Consider the following 23,260-nt stretch of genomic DNA (forward strand, 5'->3'; position numbering starts at 1 on the left):
CAAAATATCAGAACCTAAAGCCAAACTCTAAACAGAAAACACAAATTTCATCACTTTTTTTCTTCAGTGAATGATAACAACACTAGAAATGATGACTTAATTAAACAGTAACCTACACTATAGCATTCTTATATTTTACTACATATTTACTAACCATCTGATGATGTGTCAGGGGCCTCCCAGAAACACTGGACACAAGGCAGGAATACACCCTTGAAAGGGTCTACATTCTTACCTACTGGCAATTTAAAGTGGGCAATTTACTATGGGTGTGTTCAAAAACCTAGTGAGCTCTCTACATAAACGCATTTTACGTCATCTTACATGCGATCCCAAGAAGAAGTCTGTTCGAATTCTTAGATGCCTTACAATGCTGCCTAGTAAGGTACCTTAAATTTGACCGGTATTTTGACTAAATAACGGGGGAGCATCCGATGCTTCCTTTTTTTTAAAGCATTTTCTCCCCATTTTCTCCCGATTTAGTGCATTCAATTTTGTCTTCCGCTGCTGAGGAATACCAGATTGCATCCAGGAGAGCACGTCGCTGCACAGGCGTCTCTTCCGCCAATCAGGATCCTTACACAGCGTATAAAGACCCACCCACCCACACATAGTCCTGTCCCCACCCGCAGATGCAGTGGCCAATTACTATCTGCTGCAGGCACTGCCGACCGCTGCGCCACCTGGGCGCCTAATCCGATGCTTCCTTAGCGATAAAGGCAATCCCAGCATTTAGTGCGGCAAAACTTTTCTCACAAAAAAATGACAAATATGGAGAACGAATGCGGAGCAACGGACAGAGTTATTTTCAAATGTAAATAAATTATCATTGATTTTTAATTCGTATAAACGTGTACAAGTGTCATTTATTTGCAAATTCAGGCGCGTAAGTGACAATTTAACAATCTCGGTAGATGGAGGAAGATGTTAGTTGACATTCTAGCGGGTTTTGCCACCTCATCCCTTTGGTTTGAATGGTTTGATGTAATCACTGTCTAAGTAGCACGTCCGAATAATGTGACTTATAAGTCGATGACTTATTAGAATCTTTTTTACTTAGGCAGCTTCCTATGTAGGCAGTAGACAGAAAGGTAGCTCACTAGGTTTTTAAACAGACCCTACATGAACATTCTGGTAGGTGGAAAAAAAGTACCCAGAGCAACCCCATCATAAAACACTCTTCACAGACTGTAACTGTTGAGTCGATGATTGAACCCAGGTCATCCAATCTACCATCAAACCAGCTCCATTCATTCTTACCTTCACCAAAGAATAAAAAACTGCTGGTTTGAGTCTGGTTTGTAGTAAAGAACCAAATGACTTAATATTTATTGCTCGAAACACCATTTCATCTAATAAAAATGTATTATGTATGTTGCTGAAATTTTAATATTTCCCTACTCAGCTCTCAGACATAAAGCTGTGTACTAACCAGGATGTTTATACAACACTAAAAAGTTACATTTAGCATAAAAGCAATACTTACTCTCAAATTTAACACACTGTAGTTGTGTACAATTGACTTTTAGCCCTGCTCTTAAATATTGGGTTTTGTACAAGGTGCTGTCTAAGGATAACGTGGAAAATCAGTACAACGTCAAAGGTTAATCACATACTGGATCCTACTGTCCTTTAAAGCATCTGAATATGCATTTGCTAATACACACTCTTTTAATCCCACACTGATAATGACAGTTTACCTTGTGTCACATTAAATGACCCTCATTTCCGATGGAAGAGGCCTGTGTGGTGTTGATATGTTGACACGGCCAGTGTTTTAACTAAGGCCAGATGTTGAATTTGTGCTTGTTAACTGGAATTTGAGGGGTGTAGTGGCTAGATGCTGAGGCTGTGATTTAAGACCTCAGTTTGTGACCACTTTGTTCCTGTTAACAGGATGTGCTTCTACTGTGCTCCTCCAGAGTACTATTCAGACTCTCTGCCCTGATCACCCATCATCCACCACAGATTCAGTCTAAACCACGATGACACCAAAAGTACTATTGTTCTTTCAGCATCCCTGCAAACGGTTTGTGTATGTGGTTCATTTAAAAAAAGATATTGACATTTACATCAATTCTGTCCTTTTAGACAGTCCCAGTTTTCAAGCCTTACAGGCAATAAGCCATGAATATCCCATGGTGCATTTGGTCTGGCACTTATTACTAGCAAATAAGCCCACACACTCTGCATCTGTTTATAAACAAACACAGATTCATTGGCTAAACTGAGTCAACTTGAATCCATCTGTTAAAAGATATATTGTTCCTCTGTGGAGACTTCGTGCATGTGGCATTAAACCACAGTTATGCAGGAATGAAAATCATTTGTAAGTCTTTAAAGTGAAGCCGTTACGGCTCTCAGGTGGTGCAGCAGTAAAATACGCTAGCCCACTAAGAGTGACTATCGGCTGGTGTGGAAAACACCCCATAGGGAACACCCTGGACAGGTCGCCACTCCATTACAGGCCAAACACACATACTGACACACAAGACATTTAGTCTGACTGCATATCTTTGGACTTGTGGGAGGAAGCCGGAGCACCCAAGGAAAACACATGCAAACAGGGAGAACATGCAAACTACACACAGAAAGGACCCTGGCTGTCTCTGATTGGGCAATTGAACCCAGGTCCTTCTAGCTTTGCCACTATGCCGCTGTGTAAAATACATACTAGATTAAAACATTCCATACAGCTTAAACTAGGTCTTATACAACAGTTAGTTCAGACCTTACAATCTGATTGGTTGAGAAGCGTTCTAACCGTGCTGATATTCATGATAACAGCACGGCCTTTTCACACCACAACTATATTACTCCGCTGACGCGTTGCCAGTAACGACAAGCTTCATGCACACAAACGCGCACGCAGGCGACACAGCCTTTATTCCCGATCACGTTTTAAATCCGTTATCTCATATACAATCTAGCGCACTGTGTAGGGAACATAAATCAATTATCTAATTCACTATCTAGTGCACTATGTAGGGAACATTAATGTGTTTGTAACGCGAACAGTTAGTTTAATAGCCCAGTTAGCAGCTCCTAAAAGTTCTGTTATCACCCATATCCTTTGGTGTGTGCGAGAGGTTTTTTATTTCTTTTTTTTCCCTTTGGAGGTTCTTGCCTTCTTCTTCTTGTTGTTCTTACCTCCCTGAAATGAGTTTTTGCAACTTGGGATGTCTGCTTTGTAGTGTTAAACTTTATATTCGTTGTGGAACTACTTTTTGGCGGAAGGTATTGTCAATATTAAAGCATATTTATTATGAAATTCAGGGCTTCTTTGATTTATTTTCTTTCTTTATTTTGTAAAAACTGTTGTATAAAAGCAATAGAACACTCGAGGTCGTGTGTTATCGCGAATAACATCACGGCTGTGATGATCTACGGCCGAATCACAGCCGTGACGTTATTCACGATAACACACTCGTGTTCTATTGCTTAATTATAACTAATATTCATATAAAAAAACAACTTAATGCTGCTGCTCACTAATGCTAAAAAGCAGCATTGGAAATGACATAAGCATAGACAAAATGTGACTAAATGATCACAACACAGCTCTAATAACATATACCTACTCATATTATATATTATTGAATTGCCTAGTCCTGTGTGACACAAGGAAGTTTACAGTCATGCATACAGCAAACATCTGCACAAAAGTAGTAAGGTTATTTTACTTCAGATAACCGCGACATGTTCTGCACCATTCCATTTTTTTTCCCTCTGGTCTGCTGGTCAAGTTACTCTTTCCAAGCTTTTGCGCTAAGATGGTCTGCTGGCAGTTTCAGCAATACATCAGTCCAAGTGAATTAAAGTGTCTTTGTCAAACAAGTACTGCAGTGCCACAGCAAAGGCATATAGTCCTTTACAACAGTCCATTCTGTATGACTAACTATGATATGTAAGCAGTGAGTGGACAAAATAAACAATTTGACTTTTTAAAAACAGACGGGAAGATGTGCTGCATAAGCATTAACTACACTATCTAGCATTAATTAGAAGAAAATGGCAAAGCTTGTGAAACACAACAGTTTAGGGAAAATGGCTAACACCCAGATCCATCACATAGATTGCTCACAAGTGCTTGATTGTGTGAAGCAGCCACTTCTCAGTTGGCGAAAGCTGCGTCTGAGGAGCATCTGAATCGCATGCCTAAACAACATGTGATCTCTACTAAAAATATTTCCAGGACAAAGACTGCCTGTAGCACTATGTTATAGTACCCTCACTGTGCGCGTGATCTGTATTTAATTTTTGGAAGCTAGTGGCCCACCAATGCTTAAGTTAAAAAATGTCAAGCGCCTATTTCAGTAAATTCATCAGTTTAATCAATCCAAGAGAACCCCAGGTTTACAGGTTTACTGCTTAATCATATATGTACAACAATTCAATGTGAAGTAAAACAAATGTGGGAAAGACACTCCTAACAAAGTAACACTTGTCAATAAGTCATAACGTCAATGCAACATTGCAAATGAACCATAAAAAGACCATAATTCCTTGGAGTGAAAATTAAAAAATAAAAGTATATTTTGCAAACAGAAAGTTTTTGGTGCCTGTATTAAAAACCCATTTCAAAAAGTTCTCCACACCAATACAAAGCACCGCACTATAATTCAAAAAGCATATTACGCCAATACTAACAGCCACATGAGATGCTGACAGCGGCCACACAAATCGAGTGTATCCGACCAAATGTCAGGATGAAACCGAGCCTAAGCTGTTATAGAACTGAGTAAACAACAGGAATTATCCACTGTAACAGAGTCATAAAGTAACTTTTTTTTTTTAAATTTTCATCCACATTTTTCCAGCTATTAAAGCAAAGCAGTGTGCAACTATTTTAAAATTGAAAGTGCTATCAATGCCAACCCTTTTTCATCAGTGACTGTCAAAGCTACAATACCGGCCGCTCAGGTGGCGCAGCAGTAAAAACACACGCTGAAACCAGAGCTGGGATCTCGAATACATCGTATCGAAACTCAGCTCTGCCTGCCGGCTAGGCTGAGCCGCCACATGAAAATAATAAAATACCAACAATTCCTAAGTATCACCCTATTGTGTCATGCATGAGCCATTGTTTTGTAGAAACAATAGCCAGTACTCTTTTAATATAGGTCTTAATTTCACACAAACTAATGAAGCATATTGGCTCATTAATCTTTTTCTGTTAAGTTCTGCCAGTTGGTTGAAGGTGATGTGTACTGCAACACTGTACAGCAGTTAAAAGTTTTGCCACAGATGTCTAACAAGGTGACATGGTCACTTAAGGACATTTATATCCTTTATTTTAAGGGGGTATTAAAAATGGTAATCCACAATATTGTTCATTCTTGTTTAGTTCTCCTGCACTAGGGTCCAACAACACAGGTGCAGGGTTACATCTGGTGTCTGTCATGTGACGCTGTACAAATTGTTCTAGAAATGTATTTAACGTATGTGTTGCAAGAAATCAAAGAAGTCTTTAAGTTACTAATAATATGTTTTAACTATGCTAAATATGTTTTAACATCACCACTTTTTTCTTTTTGTTAAATGTAGCTTTAACTTTTTTATTTAAGGCTGTTAAAAAAATCAACTGGAAACTTACTACGGAGGGATATTCCGCTAGCACACCAGCATCGAGATTCTGAACTCTTCAGTTCAAAACTTGGCGTTGCCACCGATCAGCTGGGCGCCATCTAGTGGGCATAATTGGAAGTGCCTGCAGGGAGGGATGACCGGATTATGTGGGTGGGGTCTTCAAACGCTGTGTAAGGACCCTGGTTGGCAGATAGAGGCACCTGTGCAGAGTGCATGGGTGGAAAAGTTTTTCGTTAAGGGCTGCGAGTGAGTTGGAGGAGGCGTGAGCAGCAATGTACTCTCCTCAAATGCAAAAAATCGGGGATCCCCAGCAGCAAAAGACAAATTGACAATTGGGAGAAAAAACACATAAAATATAATATATTAAAAAAAATGTGCACCCTAAGTTTGGGGAGCTAAATACTATTTTAAGACACTTATATTACAAACTTGAAGCCAAAACTACAACTATGACCTCATGCTATGCAATAATCAGTCTTACAAATTAGCTTTTATTATTTTGTACATTTTTACTACAGTTGGTACGATTTAATATTTAATACAAATAAAATTACATGTCTAACAGTAGTAGTTCATTCTCTACCCAATGACTCTTCCAAGTACAACTAAGTAAATGTGTGGACTGATTTGTCAGCTAATTCAAACCAGAAAGTCACATTTAATTACATTACTTTATTCATTATTTATACTAAAATCCCTGTTTCCCGCAATATGCAGCTTTGGCTACCAGTAGGCTAGCCTGTGTTTGGATAGCCACAATTGATTTGCAGTAGAATCTGTCAAAGATAATTTAGCAAAGGAAGGAGGTTCACATGAGAGGACAGCATGCAAATTTGTCATCTCTAGGGCTGCAGATGGGCTAAGCCCATGCCTTTAGGGAGCTATTTAAAAACCGTGGGATGTTTTATACTATTGGCTAAAAAGTATCTGCTTCCATAATGAAGCTCATTTTGAGACATCTTCAGGCTGGAAAGCTCATGAGTGCTTTCTCTGTTGGCATGCACAGTATAAAAATAAAAATAAATTGAGCACAGATGCAGCACAGATGCAGCTCTGATGGAAAAGGGAGAATGTCTGCTAAAAAAATTCACTGGAAGATGCCAATTAAGGTTTTTGAAACTTAAGGTTTAAAGTTTTTTTATGTGGAAAAAAGAATATCTGAAGAAAAGGTGAAGTTTGCATTTTCAGCATTTGGATGTAACTTCTAACTCATACAAAATCATAATGGCATATTGATGCTAACACTGTTCAAATTATTAAATAGCAATACCATTATCAAGATAAAGTATTGACAATTCTTTGTATTTACATGATTTTGACATTATTTTTTGCTTTTGGAGAAAGTCATAGCATGTCTCAACAGTGTAAATGAATTTACCTGAAAAAGACAACTAGGTCGAAATATTTCCGGAACAGCAATTGGAGCTCACAGACAGCCATGGTGAATACCTACCAGCAGCCCAAGGCTCCAGAAACCTTCCTGTATAATATCCTAGATGATTTACAGCACTGTTAAAAGCGTGTCAGGGCTTGATCTCCTTTTCTCTCCATAACAGAAAGAGCGAACATATCACAATGTCACCCACCACAGGCAATGCAAAACCCTTTCAGAAAGGTTTGAATTGAGAAGCCAAATATTGTGTATGTAATTGTATGCATTGTGTGTAATGTTATTATTTAAAAAAAAGTGTGAGAAAAAAGAAGAGCTGCTGCAGAGTTGGACCCTTTCTGCATTTTGATTTCATCAAATGTGTTTTTATTTCCAGTGTACTTGTGCTTGCTTTGGTGCCACTTATTTTCCCCACTACATTTATATTGAACTTCTTTTTAGACAGTCACTACAAACATAGTCACTACACATGCAGAAACTGTGCACCCTGTTTCTTTAAGTAAACCTTCCAAATAGTGCTAAATACAAAGTCTTTGACACTGTTGCAAAGATACATTCAAAACTTATTTTTATTACTGAGCTTGGCAAGTGAAGAAAGTCCAAATTACACCCACATTAATAAGAGAGCAATCACAAATGTGTCTCCATCTTTCTTTGTCCAAAAGTAATTACTTTACTACGCCTTTTGATCTGAATAGTTTGCAGGAGAGAGATGTGTCTGAACTAGTCTGTACATCCTGACTGCTGCTATAAAACTTTAATGCAATTGCACTGATTTTTTACTGTGTCATCATTAGGGTTTTAATTTAAGGAATGCCTTAAGCGTTGACCAGCTTGTCAATTTGACTGTTTTACTATTATTAATGCCAAAATACACAGATAACCATAACACTAAAACCACCTCCTTGTTTCTACACTCACTGTTCATTTTATCAGCTCCACTTACCATATAGAAGTACTTTGTAGTTATACAATTACTGACTGTAGTCCATCTGTTTCTCTGCATGCTTTGTTAGCCCCTTTTTACGCTGTTCTTCAATGGTCAGGGCCCCCACAGGACCACCACAGAGCAGGTATTATTTGGGTGGTGGATCATTCTCAGCACTACAGTGACACTGACATGGTGGTGGTGTGTTAGTGTGTGTTGTGCTGGTATGAGTGGATAAGACACAGCAGTGATGCTGAAGTTTTTAAACACCTCACTGTCACTGCTGGACTGAAAATAGTCCACCAACCAAAAATATATCCAGCCAACAGTGCCCCGTGGGCAGTGTCCTGTGACCACTGATGAAGGTCTAGAAGATGACCAACTCAAACAGCAGCAATAGATGAGCGATCATCTCTGACTTTACATCTACAAGGTGGACCAACTAGGTAGGAGTGTCAAATAGAGTGGACAGTGAGTGGACACGGTATTTAAAAACTCCAGCAGCGCTGCTGTGTCTGATTCACTTGTACCAGCACAACACACACTAACACACCAACACCATGTCAGTGACACTGCAATGCTGAGAATGATCCACCACCTAAATAATACCTGATCTGTGGTGGTCCTGTGGGGGTCCTGACCATTGAAGACCATCTGGGGGAAACCTACGCAGACAAGGGGAGAACATGCAAACTCCATACAGAAAGGACCTGGACCATCCCACCTGGGGACCAAACCCAGGACCTTCTTGCTGTGAGGCGACAGTGCTACCCACCGTGACACTTTTAAGAATGACATTTAAAAACACAAGTACATCGACAGTAAAATAGTTTGAACAGAAGGCAGTGTTTTGAAATGAAGCGAATTGTTCCATCACAGATACATGAAATCAGAGTCAAATCAAGCCATTTATTGCAGGGCAAACCGAAAGGCTCATTAATTATAATATGTAAGCTACAGCAGTATGGGAGACTCTAATCTTCTCCCAAGCTTTATTCTGCTCTGCCATTTACACATCTGCTCACAAAGTGTTATTTTCAGGTAGGCAACATTTGACATTTTTTCCATGTATTTATACACACAAACTTTCCACACACTCCCACAAGACGAGGATTTTCCACTTGTTTCTGTCTTTACATTAATACATTCTCTGGAAACCTATTTAGGCTATCCGGCTTATGCCATCAATTATAGATACACTATGGTGTAGCTTGTCACAGAATTGTTTAGATGTAATGTAGATGTGGACTAAAATGTAGCTCAGTGCTCTGTTATATCCAAATATAGTGGAACGCCATCAAAACCTCATCTGACACACAAAATCATGTCCCTGCAAAATCCTAATAAATCTATGCTTGCTACAGTGTTTATTAGATGATGCTTGTTATTCATTATGGACCCAGTTCTATTCTTCATTGAAAAGTAAAACTCTTCAAATTCAAAGACCTGGCAGCTGTGACTAATCACATTTTTATACAGCATATTTGAAGAACATATACAAGAACATTGCATACTGTTTCAAAGCAAATAATCTTCTATTTGTAAACAATTTCATCTTTCGCTTGCATTGTAATTATATAAAATACCTTGGTATCAATGCAGCATAGTACACACATGAGTTAGATATGTGAATACATATTTTATCATTAAGTCAATGTCAATTTGGTCAGAGTGGACACGTCATATACCAAACAAACTGACTCTCAGAATTAAGAGTATGCAAGTAAATGATAATAATATTTAAATGAGCTTTCCAGCAACGTGTCAGTTGAATCGCTACATCAATTCCACATTCAAATGTTTTTCAATGAAAACAAACAAGTTTGTCCAATAAAAAAAGATGTTGACTAGTGGATACAAGTGTAACTTCAGCAGCAGATTTGCCCATGATATGATCAAATACAATATAATATTAACCTTGCAAATACAAGAGAGCAATGCTGTCGTTTGTGAGCAGTATAGATTGTGGTGGATTGAGGTGGTCATGGGCACATATCCATAATGTCAGAATCAGAATCCAACTTTATTGGCCAAGTATGCTTAAACACATACAAGGAATTTGTTTTTGGTTACACGGATGCTCGCAGTGCACAAAATACAATAAGGACAGTCTTATCACACACAACTCACTCTCTCTCAACACACACATTCACACATTCATACCTATAAATATTAGCAGGTGCAAATTACATTATGGGTTTAAAAGGTGCAGTGTTTTTGTGCAATACAAAAACTATAGAAAACAGAAAAACACAGAGGTGCCTTGTAACTCAACGTCACCTAAACTCAAAATCTTTTAAACTCAACACCCTTCGTCAAGAAATTTGTACCCTTAACTCAACGTTTCCCTTAAACTCAACGTGTGTGCGACTGCTGCTTTGTTCAGCGCTCGGCTTGATCGGTGCAGTAAAACGTCATCAAAGTGCGAATACGGGAAGAATAAAGCAATAAGCCACGAGAGGCCGTGCATTACTGTGATTTTAGCACGGGGATGAAGTTTTTGCTTCACTCCGCTTCGCGTCGTGCCTAAAACTTCTTTCCCCGTGCTAAAATCATAGCAGTAACGCACGGTCTCGAGTGGCTTATTGCTTTTATAAAACGGCGGTCAACATAAAATATAATAAATACAACAATGTTTAATCATAAATGTATTTATTGTGTATAAACTTACAATAAAGCATTCTTCCGCGACGCAAGGTAATCCGATTAACAGTGTTGCTAGGCAACGTGAGGGCGAAAATAACATTAACTTTCTCTATTCAGTGGCGTATTAATATGGAATGATGTGAGGTGGTCATAGGTGTGAGTTTATCGGGGATTTTACAACGGCTTCGAACGCGGCTCAGCCAATCAGATTTTAGGACCGGAACTATCCGTTTTATAATCTGCATTTGTGTGGAATAACCGTCAAATTCACCCTGAAAGTGTGCACATGTATCTGTGTTTATTTGGATTTTCCTCCTGTTTCACTTTTAAACTAGTGTTACAGCTCGGGGTGCTGAGAAATTGTGAGAATCAGCTTTTCTGAAAGTCTAAAATGCTTATTGTTAAAAAACAAAGCCTAATGTGACTTCATGTATTAAAAGAACGACATAGAAACACTAAACCTCTCTTAATTATTACTGCTCATATGTGCTCTCCACTAATTAAGTATAAGAAAACAATTAAGAAGTAAAGGTAAAGAGTAGGTTTTATTGTATTTTTATATTAATTATTAACTGTTTTTCAATTGTATTTCAGTGTTTTTTTATATTATATTGCTGTTGTTTTCAGTGTATAAGTGTTAAAAACAACCCCATTATTTTACATTAGCCTAAAATATATGCAGTTCTACAGGATCATGGAACGCATTTTCTATACATCCTTACGAGAAAAAAAAAAACCTTAAAACTCAACGCCTTTTAAACTCAACGCCACTCCCAGAACCAATTGACGTTGAGTTTCAAGGTACCACTGTATATAAATAAGGAATGAAAACTGAACGTGAAACACCAGTGTATTGCTGTAATGCTGTGTGTCATTGTATACAATAAATAGGTAATTTGTAGAAGTGTCACAAGGATTAACTGTTCTGGAGTGTTCAATTGTTCATTAGCATATTGGAGTGTGGAATAAAGCTTACTCACTAGTGAGAGTAAGTTTGGTGTATTTTAGATGCTGTTGTCTGGAGTCCTGTGATACATCTGATCAGATTTGCCCATGATATGATCTAGTACAATATAATATTAGCCTTGCAAATACAAGAGAGCAAGTATGAATTGTGGTGTATTGAGATGGTCATGGGCACATATCCATAATGTCAGAATCGGGCTTTATTGGCCAAGTACGCTTACACATACAAGAAGTTTGTTTTTGGTTACACAGATGCTCGCAGGTCTTATCACACACAACTCACTTTCTCTCAACACACACATTCACACATTCATACCTATAAACATTAGCATGCGCAATTCACATTATGGGTTAAAAGGTGCAGTGTTTTTGTGCAATACAGAAACTATAGAAAATAGAAAAATACAGAGGTGCCTTGTAACTCGACGTCCCCTAAACTCAAAATCTTTGAAACTCAACACCCTTCATCATCAAAATCTGCTTGCTTTAATACATTGTTCAATTGTGTTTTCCAAATATTCTCATTTCTTTTGCATTAGTAATAACAGTGGAACCCTGACCAGTGTATCTTGAACTCTACTAGAATGATGTTATTTGCATTAATCCATGCAGCAGATTACATGAAGATTACAGATGAAACAGCAATCTGGTACAGAAACACTGAACTCTCAGCAACAGCAGCCGGTATTTCTTATTCTACATGTCGTGCAGCCTAACAAAAAAGCCGACTAAACTATATTATTATAGATTGATATAGTGCTATGCATAAACTGAATGTTTAAAGATAGCGTTTTAGTTAAAATACAGTTTGTGTGTAATGAGGTGATGCAGACCGGTGAGACCTTACTTACCTCAACTTCTTCTCAGCTCTCACGTCCGCTCGCGCAGCTCTGTGTGGAAAGACACGGTTGTTTACGCGCGAATGTGACTCCCAAATAAACACTAATATGGATTAAAAGCTAATGAGACATGACTATAAATTTGTACACGAAATAAAAGTGTTAAAACAATCACAATTTGTCGTGTAAAAGCCGCTTGTCCACATTTCCACAGAGCTGTGAAGACTGACACCCAAAGTGAACGATTCTGAGTCTGACTCTGAATAACGGCCGTTTCGCAGGCTGGAGTGGGCGTGGCCTGATCAAACGTACACACGTCATTCCCGAGCCAACCACCGTCCACAAACTGAACACCTTCCAGTGCTGAGAGTAAACAAGGTGTGTACAAACCACAACAAATCTGATCAATTAACCTGGTTTAGCTTTTTTTTTCTAGTCAGACCCAGTGGCGGCTCCTGCCAAATCTCTCAGGGGGGGCAATGGTTGCGATGATGGCCAAGGTGACCCGTTCAGTGGGTAAATTAAAGCTTAAATAATTACCATCTTAAGTCATCTGTCAGTTTGCCCTCACAAATAACTTTGAACATGGAGAGAGACCAGCTGTACCATTAATCATAAAATTAGGTAAAGTCTTTACCCTAACAATTTAATTCAGTCTTCATCAGATAGCGTTTTATTTTAGGTGCAGCAGATCCAGAATAAAGATTGGCATCTGGGCTGATGTGTAATGAATAAAGAAGTACAATTAAACAATTGGGGAGATACAATAAGTGCGGGTGGCACGGTGGCTAAGTGGGTAGCACTATTGCCTCACAGCGAGAAGGTTCTGGGTTCGATCCCCCAGGTGGGGCGGTCCGGGTACTTTCTGTGTGGAGTTTGCATATTCTCCCCGTGTCCGCGTGGCTTTCCTTCAGATGCTCCGGTTTCCTCCCACAGTGTGTGAGAGTTAGAAAGAACAAAGGATTTTGCCCTCAGCACTAATTGAAAGTTATGCTGCATTCCAGTGGTCTCGTAACTGCAAATTACAATTTAAACACCGGCTAGCCAAGCGAAGAACTCTGGAAGATACACACGCTTACTAGAAGTTTAAGTAGCCGGGTCGCTCAGTGGGTAGCACTGTTGCTTCACAGCAAGAAGGTCCTGGGTTCGATTCCCAGGTGAAGCGTCCAGGTCCTTTCTGTGTGGAGTTTGCATGTTCTCCCCGTGTCTGCGTGGGTTTCCTCCGGGAGCTCCGGTTTCCTCCCACAGACCAAAGACATGCAAGTGAGGTCACTTGGAGATACAAAAGTTGTCCAGGACTGTGTTTGAACTTGAACTGATGAATTTTGTGTAACTAGTGATTAGCCTGTATAGAGAACTTTATGTTCTTCACTGCTGAAAATGAAATTTGTATACACCTTCAAATACACAAAAACCAATGCAGCGCTTGGTCAGTGTGTAAAAGGGTTTAACAGGTTATAATGGCAACACTAAAACTAACGCCTAAGCATAAGTTTCAGTAATCAAACTCTTTTTGCACAGCAGCAGTGTTATTAATTTCTTTTTGGCGTTTTGATATGTTGTTAATGAAGCTTTCAATATATATTTCAATATACTGTCTCCAAAAGATGATTAAAGACCCACATCTTTACTAAGCACTTAGGCTGAGCAATAACATGCACTTACCTTCTATAGCATCCCATTAAAACTTTGTTTTAACAGGGTTTCAGCAGATTTGTATCCTTGGACTGTTGTCTACTTAAACTAGAGTAGGGAAATGTTTACTGTGGAAGCTCTTCTGAAAGTCGCTCTGGATAAGAGTGTCTGCTAAATGCCAAAAATGTAAATGTAAATGTAAATCCAATTTGTGCAGACTGTTTATGGTGCACTTACCTTAAACTTAATCTGACAAAAAAATTTTGCAACATAGTGCTTTACAGTTATGTTTTAGGTTGCGCTGGAACCTTTGTAAACCACAGAAAGTTGTGTGGATGTAACTCTGTGAGAAATCTGGCATTGCTTTGGTCTTTTTATGCACAAACATCTGGGGTGTGTTACTGCATTGCAGTGATTCTGTGGAAACCGGACCTGCCATGACCCTGACCAGGTAATAAAAAAATAATAATAAATAAATAAATAAAAACAAAACTAAAGAAAATAAAATGTGTTGAAGATGTAGGGAGCAGAGCCTAAATAATCAAAATAAAATCCTGAAATATTTGAGTACAATAAATAAAACTGCACAGAATATCCTATACAGTGTGCGCTTCACCCTGGTTGAAATGTAATTTAGCACACTGTTTAGTATATAGAATGGCATTTGGGACACAATAGCTCTTCTATGCTCTGTGTGCAGCATCATACAGTGAATCACATGCTGAAATGTGCATGTGATGCTTCTTAATTATATCATTTGTTGGGTTTTCCCATTCTTAGATTTTTCCTCTACTCACTCTCACGCCTACAATATTAATTTTTGTTATTGTCCTTAAATATATGAATGTATGTAATTATCTTTAATTTGATAAACACTCAAAGTAATTTATTTTTACTGATTAACCATCTGCTATTAACTAGTTTTTAGGACAACTTTATATGTATCACTCAGGTAAATCACATCCATAATGAATACAACAGTAGTTATATGCATCTTGTTTCACTGGTGACCTTTTCCCAGTGCAGAACAACCCTTAACTTTAAGTCCATTTTACTGCTCCTGTCTCCTCTAAAGGCTGCAGTTGCATCTCACCACTTAATCATCGTTTTAAAGCAGTGAGGTGAGAACAGCTTTGATTTCACACATTGGTACCACTGTTCCAGCAGCAAGGCAAAACAAATCAGAAATGTCTCGGTGGTTCATGTTTAAATATGATGATACCTGCTTAGAGAAACGAGAGGCAAGGCAAGAGGCCTGTGGCAAGGGTGGCTGAAGAAATTTAGTGCTGGTAGCTGATGGGGGAAATTAGTACACCAGTACACCAATAACAGTGATTCCCAGCACATGGGAAACATTATCTCTGACCTGAGCTTTAACCTCAAGCATACTGCCTTACAACTGGTGAGAACTCTGATTTGTCATGTTTCGTTCTGGGGTCTCTTTATAGACACCGCTAAAGAACATGTTTTAAAATTTTGAATATACTGCTTTACAGCTACTATAACTAAAATCTGCCTAATAAGTAAATCTTGTTTACACATTACTTGTGATTAATGACGTCAGTCACTGCTGATACTTGAAATACAAGACAGGAAGTTATTTTTTCCTTTAAACAGTGCATCTGGATCTAAAGGGAACTCTTAAATAGTTTGTGAAATGCTTCGATAATGCAACAGATAAGCTCCATTACCCCTGACATCAGATCATTCACATCTTAAAAAGTAACTTTTTGAATTTACCTTCTCTTGGATGGCTATTTTAACTGTATAACAAGAATATTACTTTAACTATATAAGTGGGTAGCACTGTCGCCTCACAGCAAGAAGGTCCTGGGTTCAAAAAGAACTGGGGATATTCGGATCCCCAGGTGGGGCGGTCCTGGGTTTGATTCCAAGGTGGGGCGGTCCGGGTCCTTTCTGTGTGGTTTGCATGTTCTCCCCCTGTCTGCATGGGTCTCCGGGTGCTCCGGTTTCCTCCCACAGTCCAAAGACATGCAAGTGAGGAGAATTGGTGAATTGGTGATACTAAATTGTCCATGACTGTGTTCAAACCTTGTGAACTGATGAATCTTGTTTAATGAGTAACTACCGTTCCTGTCCTGAGTGTAAAACATGACATTAAAATCCTAATAAAACAAACAGACAGACAGGGCCCATGTATTGCTCTGTACACCCTGTTAACCCCCTTTACCATATTCATTAATCAAAAGGGACTGCAATGGAACTAAGTGGTTAATTACATGTAAGAATATGTTGTACCTGTGTAAGTGTACCAGGTGTAGCAGCATTGTTGGGATTTTAAAAAAGTGTTTATACTTTATATAAATACTTTATATACATTAGGAACACATACCACGTTAGCATTCATCATGGGTGGTACAGTTAGAGATCAGAGCTACTGTATTTGTCAAATCTTTTTTTGAGTGAATACTGTCTACAGTGCTCCTTCCAGCCTAAGGTGTTTAAATGTCCCAACAAGACTGGTGCACCTGATTCACTCATAGAGGTACAACACAGACTGCCATATCACTGGCTAAGAATGATCCAACACCCGAATAACATCTGGTTAGTGGAGGACTTGGATATATATGTTTTTTATTTATTTATATGCAAACTGAGTTCGTATCTTAAAGTTTCTCATTACTAACAGGTTTGACTGAACTCTTTGGAGACATTAAGCTAATGAGGAAAAGAAAGCCATTAAATGTCAGCGGTGTGAGTTCAGCTTAAGTTCCTCACTGTGTTAAAGATTAACAATAAGAGTTAATGGGATGCCTGATGAAATCTCATTTAAGCATTTAAGTCCATTTTCTCTTAAACACGCTTTTAACATTAAGCCTAGGTATAGTAGTATATTTTGAGTGTTCCTGAAACTAGTACTTCAACACCATACGGATCTACAGTATGCATGGGTATCCAATACATACATTATTTAAAATACATTATTTAAAGGAAAAGGAAATCCATAGTCATGTATAGAAATAAAGTCTCAGAGTTTAACTGACAAGAGCAGAGCACTCAGGAAAATTACTGGGCTTCAATACATCCGATTGCGTAAGATAATAATGGTTAAAGCCACACACTTAAATAAAGAACACATAACCTCTGACCCTGTTGGTTGAACTTCCTCTCTGTCCTTTTGACCTCTGGACAGAATGAATGATGGAAGTAGTGTTGATGTTGATCTATGCCTCGTTGAAGGAACAAGATGTTGATTTATGTCTGCTGTTCTCCAAAGCTTCAACTAAAATAGTGCTAAACATTTTAGATACATAAAACTTGATTGTTATAAACGCATATGGGTAGGGGTCAAAGTAGTGGTGAGTGTCTGTGTAAGTAAAAAGCCCAGGTTCCAGAGATCCTGGAGCTGTGCAACATCCATGCTATCTGCTGTGCCACCCTGAAAATGTGTTCAGCAACTTGTTTGTTCTACAATTTGTTCTACAATTATTTAATTTATAACAATAATGCAATTCATGACAAATCGTTTTGCAATATGGTTCAAACTGATAATACAGTTTAAGAATTTGGTCTTTCAGTTGTTCATTGTTTATTTTAGTCTTCTAGTTACTTTAGTCTTCACAGACAATATGCCAAACTTTAAAGGACTCGTGCAACTCTGAATACATGAAGACAGTCCTAATACGTGAACAGAAGCATTCACACATACACCGATCAGCCATAACATTAAAATTAATATCAGCTCCACTTACCATAAAGAAGCACTTTGTAGACAGTAGTCCATCTGTTTCTCTACATGCTTTGTTGGCCCCCTTTCATGCTGTTCTTCAATGGTCAGGACTCTCCCAGGACCACTACAGAGTAGGTATTATTTAGGTGGTGGATCATTCTCAGCACTGCAGTGACACTGACATGGTGGTGGTGTGTTAGTGTGTTGTGCTGGTATGAGTGGATCAGACACAGCAATGCTGATGAAGTTTTTAAACACCTCACTGTCACTGCTGGACTGAAAATAGTCCACCAACCAAAAATATATCCAGTCAACAGCACCCCGTGGGCAGCGTCCTGTGACCACTGATGAAGGTCTAGAAGATGACCGACTCAAACAGCAGCAATAGATGAGCGATCGTCTCTGACTTTACATCCACAAGGTGGACCAACTAGGTAGAAGTGTGTAATAGAGTGGACAGTGAGTGGACACGGTATTTAAAAACTCCAGCAGCGCTGCTGTGTCTGATCCACTCATACCAGCACAACACACACTAACACACCACCACCATGTCAGTGTCACTGCAGTGCTGAGAATGATCCACCACCCAAATAATAACCTGCTCTGTAGTCATCCTGTGGGGGTCCTGACCATTGAAGAACAGGGTGACAGCAGGTTAAATAAGTATGTAGAAAAACAGATGGACTACAGTCAGTAATTGTAGATCTACAATGTGCTTCTATATGGTAAGTGGAGCTGATAAAATGGACAGTGAGTGTAGAAACAAGGATGTGGTTTTAATGTTATGGCTGATCAGTGTATAACATTTAGCATTAAGTCAGAACAGCTAGCTCATATTTATGCACTTACCAGGGTTCCATGCTGGACACTTGTGCTGTCTGTCTTTACTATCATTACTGGTCGGACCTTCATTAAGGTTGCAGTTGTGCAGTTGTGTATGTTAATTTAAGTAGCTGCTATCCAGCTTGTTTAATACATTTATTATTTTATAAGTTTCTGAATTAGCAGTGTCAACTGCATACTGATGAATGCTAACATCAGCTAGTATTAATTAGGTATTAATTAGGAGGGTCAGACACCACAATTCCCTGTAATGTGAACCATGCTGTGCTTTCAAAACATTCAATGAAAACTAAGAACTGCTGTAATTAATTAAGTAATGCATTAGGCTCTTAGTTCATTGCTGAGCCATGAGTAAGAATAACAGAACACTGTGTCACTTCTCTGAAAGTTAGTTTGCCTTCCAAACTTGTTTCTCCATTAGCTCAGCCCTTAGGCAGGCAGATGAGTTAGTGCAGGGTACAAGAGCTGGCACTGTCCCATGAATTTGATGCCAGGAAATAGCAACTTTTCTTAAACTGAGTATGGTAATGTGGGCAACAGACCAAGTAATAAGGCATAGTCATGACGCTTGAGGGAATCTGCTGTTTAAACAGGAAAATGCTGTTATACTAAAAGTTTTAAGTAAAGCTGGATAGTTATGCAAAATATTTACTCTGTTACATTTATTTAAATGTGTTTGTGTTTTCCTGTGATGGATTGGCACCCTGGTTTTGCGCCCAGTGCTTCTGATTGAACCAGATTCAGTGTGGTCCTGACCAAAAAATAGCGCACTCAGGTTCTAGAACATGTTATTACTTAGTGCTATATTACTTTGTCATAATAAGTCATAAATGATTTGCCTCTGATTACATGAATTAAATGTTAAAAACATTACATTTCTTGATTAAGCTTTAGAATAGTATAGTGTGCCGCTTAGGTAATACAGCTGTCTATCCCATCAATGCTGAGACCCAGGTTCAAGTTTAAGCTGTGCCACCAGCCTGATCATGTTTGAGAAAAGGCTGGAATACATTGTTGCTGCTGCATGTTTGAATCTACTGCTGGCTGGTGAAAAAAAAAACTTGATGGCTTTGCACCTGTAAGAGGTGGCATGTGCTGGTCTGCAATTCTCCTTGGTCAGCAGTGATGCCCTAGTTTGAAGTTGAACACTATATGACCAAAAGGCTATGAAAACCTGACCTTCAGTTTGCTGAACATCACATTCCAAAACTTTAGTTGTTAATAAACAGTGGGCCCCGTACAGCTATAACAGCCTCCACTCTTTTTTTACAAGATTTTGAAGTAGATCTTGGGCTATTCAGCCAAAAGAGCATTTAACAACATGGGAAAGTTTCAAGTATGTACCAAACCACAGTGCACTAAGAAAATTACACATGGACATTATGCAATACAAGTTTAAAAGTTTAGTGGAAACCAGCTGTTTTAAAAGTCTCTCTCCTGTGGTCACCCAACAACAAACTTCCGACAGCAGCCCGTTGCCCTGTAACCTCTTCAAAGATCTGCAGTCATCACAGCGGACCCGGTAGCAGGAAGCTGGCAGTACATCAAAGGAACACAATGGCAGTCTCTGCTTTTTCTGTTTCAAGGAGGCCAGCAGCACGTGGCCAGCCTCTCCTGATGACTTGACCATACCGCCTGAGATGATGCTGCTCTAGAGCTGCAAATCCAGCTATTGAAGCCCTGAAAGTAAATTAAACAATTAACTGAATACTGAAACTTAGATTATGAGTATAAAAGTATAAAGTATAAAAAGGGTATAAAAAGCACTAAAACCACTGGCATAGCTTTTTTGGCAGTGGAGTGGGATAGAGAAGGAAGAACAGGAGTTAGCTATATTCCCTGGAGCAACAGACTCACAGCAGGTGAGGAGTGCTGCTGATGTTATTATCTAAACTACAGAGCGGCCAGGAAATCTGCAGATTATCTGTTTTAGACAAATGATATACAGTTAAAAGCTCTTCCAAAACCTGCTGACTTGTATTACTGTGCTGCTTATCAGTCTGCACATTACAATCTAACACAGATATACACATAACAATGTGATCTAAATGTATAATTAATAAGATAGTAAGACATTCTGCATAAATGATTAAAACTAACAAAATGTCATAACTGAACTCATTGTGCTCCTAATCATTCACCAGGCAGACAAATGTATGAAGACCTCTGAGCTAATAATAGTGTATAATATTGATTAAATTAAACAGTCCATGGTTATGGCATTTAAGGACCTTGTCAGTCTAGCCTGGACTCTGGCTAATATACACCGAACAGCCATAACACTAAAACCACCTCCTTGTTTCTACACTCACTGTCCATTTTATCAGCTCCACTTACCATATAGAAGCACTTTGTAGTTCTACAATTACTGACTGTAGTCCATCTGTTTCTCTACATGCTTTGTTAGCTCCTTTCATGCTGTTCTACAATGGTCAGGACTCTCCCAGGATCACTACAGAGTAGGTATTATTTGGGTGGTGGATCATTCTCAGCACAGCAGTGACACTGACATGGTGGTGGTGTGTTAGTGTGTGTTGTGCTGGTATGAGTGGATCAGACACAGCAGCGCTGATGGAGTTTTTAAACACCTCACTATCACTGCTGGACTGAGAATAGTTCACCAACCAAAAATATCCAGCCAACAGTGTCCTGTGACCACTGATGAAGGTCTAGAAGATGACCAACTCAAACAGCAGCAATAGATGAGCGATCGTCTCTGACTTTACATCTACAAGGTGGACCAACTAGGTAGGAGTGTCTAATAGAGTGGACAGTGAGTGGACACAGTATTTAAAAACTCCAGCAGTGCTGCTGTGTCTGATCCACTCATACCAACACAACACACACTAACACACCACCACCATGTCATTGTCACCGCAGTGCTGAGAATGATCCACCACCTAAATAATACCTGCTCTGTGGTGGTTCTGTGGGGGTCCTGACCATTGAAGAACAGGGTGAAAGCAGGTTAAAAAAGTATGTAGAGAAACAGATAGACTACAGTCAGTAATTGTAGAACTACAAAGTGCTTCTATATGGTAAGTGGAGCTGATAAAATGGACAGTGATTGTAGAAACAAAGAGGTGGTTTTAATGTTATGGCTGATCAGTGTACTGCACATTTAGAAAAACTCTCATGCTTCAAAGACTGCCAGTTGAGCTCTTTCGTGAATTGTGCTACACTTTGTTCTTACTACTGAGTCCCAAACGTGAAGGAAATCCAAAAGCCATTTCCTCTTTGTGTTACCCGATTTCAATGCACAGCCAAAGCCCACAAGCATTACTATGGTTGGTGTGTGTAAGGCCTCTTTACAACAACAAATCCTGCATTGTAAATGTCCTGGACACTTTCTTACTTTAATGTATATGCAAAACTCAGCACACTTATAGCATGGGCACCCAAAACACATCCACATGTACGACAAAACCTTCTTTCTTCTCTTTTGTCCTCACTCTTCAATTTCTTTATTCATAATGTGTTGGATGGCATGCAGGGCTGGTAAATATAAAAGATACCCTGGCAAACCATTTTGTGGACCTTTTGTGGAAGTTGAAGTCAGATAAGTATTAAGAGCTGTATAATGTAGAATTATCATTTATTTTTATTTGAGGGGACACATGCCTTAAAACAGCCTCAAACTACTATTTAGACACACATTTGTCGGGGTAGCATTGTACTACCATTTAACAAACACATGATTTGTCGATCAGATTGCCAGTTTGTGAAACATGATTCATCCCTTCAGAAAATGCATTCACAATGAAATGTGAATGTGAAATGATTTGAAATCTGTGACGAAAACATAATCCATGAAACTCTGACCGACCATCCCTACACCACAGCTGCTGGCAGAAACAGTTTCTATAGAAACTCAACAGTAAATAATTAATTTAACAGAATTTTATCACCACAAGCTTTTTTTTCTTTGCACTTAGCAGTCACTTTCTGTAAGACTGTGTCTGCACTTTACAATAGCAGCATTTCAGCAGTAGTTAACCTAGGCAGAATTAAATACATTTAATGAACTGACTTGTTCATAAGGTTGCATCCTAGGTCTGTGCCACATTAGTAGTCACTGAGCTCTTCAGCATTGCCAATTTTACTGTGTTTGTCTATAAAAGTTAAACAACTTTAGGCAATATTTTATGCACCAGTAACAAATTACAATGGATGACATTATTTCTGGCAATGAAATGTAAATACTTATATAAATAACAATGTCTACATGACAGTGAAACAAACTTATAGCAGGTAACAAACAGATATGACATTATTAGGTCAGTTTGAGAGCTCACTCATATATATACTGATCAGCCATAACATTAAAACCACCTCCTTGTTTCTACACTCACTGTCCATTTTATCAGCTCCACTTACCAAATAGAAGCACTTTGTAGTTTTACAATTACTGACTGTAGTCCATCTGTTTCTCTGCATGCTTTGTTGGCCCCCTTTCATGCTGTTCTTCAATGGTCAGGACTCTCCCAGGACCACCACAGAGCAGGTATTATTTAGGTGGTGGATCATTCTCAGCACTGCAGTGACACTGACATGGTGGTGGTGTGTTAGTGTGTGTTGTGCTGGTATGAGTGGATCAGACACAGCAGCGCTGCTGGAGATTTTAAATACTGTGTCCACTCACTGTCCAATCTATTAGACATTCCTACCAAGTTGGTCCACATTGTAGATGTAAAGTGAGAGACGATCGCTCATCTATTGCTGTTGTTTGAGTT

General features: G+C 38.9%; 1 protein-coding gene across 1 annotated transcript in view; it reads right to left on the bottom strand.

Moving 5' to 3' along the window:
- rhbdf1b (rhomboid 5 homolog 1b (Drosophila)) overlaps positions 1-12,579 on the bottom strand; it is a 28,124-nt gene extending 15,545 nt beyond the window's left edge. Inside the window, exon 1 of the mRNA XM_063003809.1 lies at positions 12,371-12,579. The gene's annotated coding sequence lies outside the window, so the exon portion shown is untranslated. The remainder of the gene's footprint in view (positions 1-12,370) is intronic.
- Between the last annotated feature and the right edge of the window lie 10,681 nt (positions 12,580-23,260).

Source organism: Trichomycterus rosablanca, chromosome 10 (assembly GCF_030014385.1).
Source record: "Trichomycterus rosablanca isolate fTriRos1 chromosome 10, fTriRos1.hap1, whole genome shotgun sequence".
Classification (NCBI taxonomy): Eukaryota; Metazoa; Chordata; class Actinopteri; order Siluriformes; family Trichomycteridae; genus Trichomycterus; species Trichomycterus rosablanca.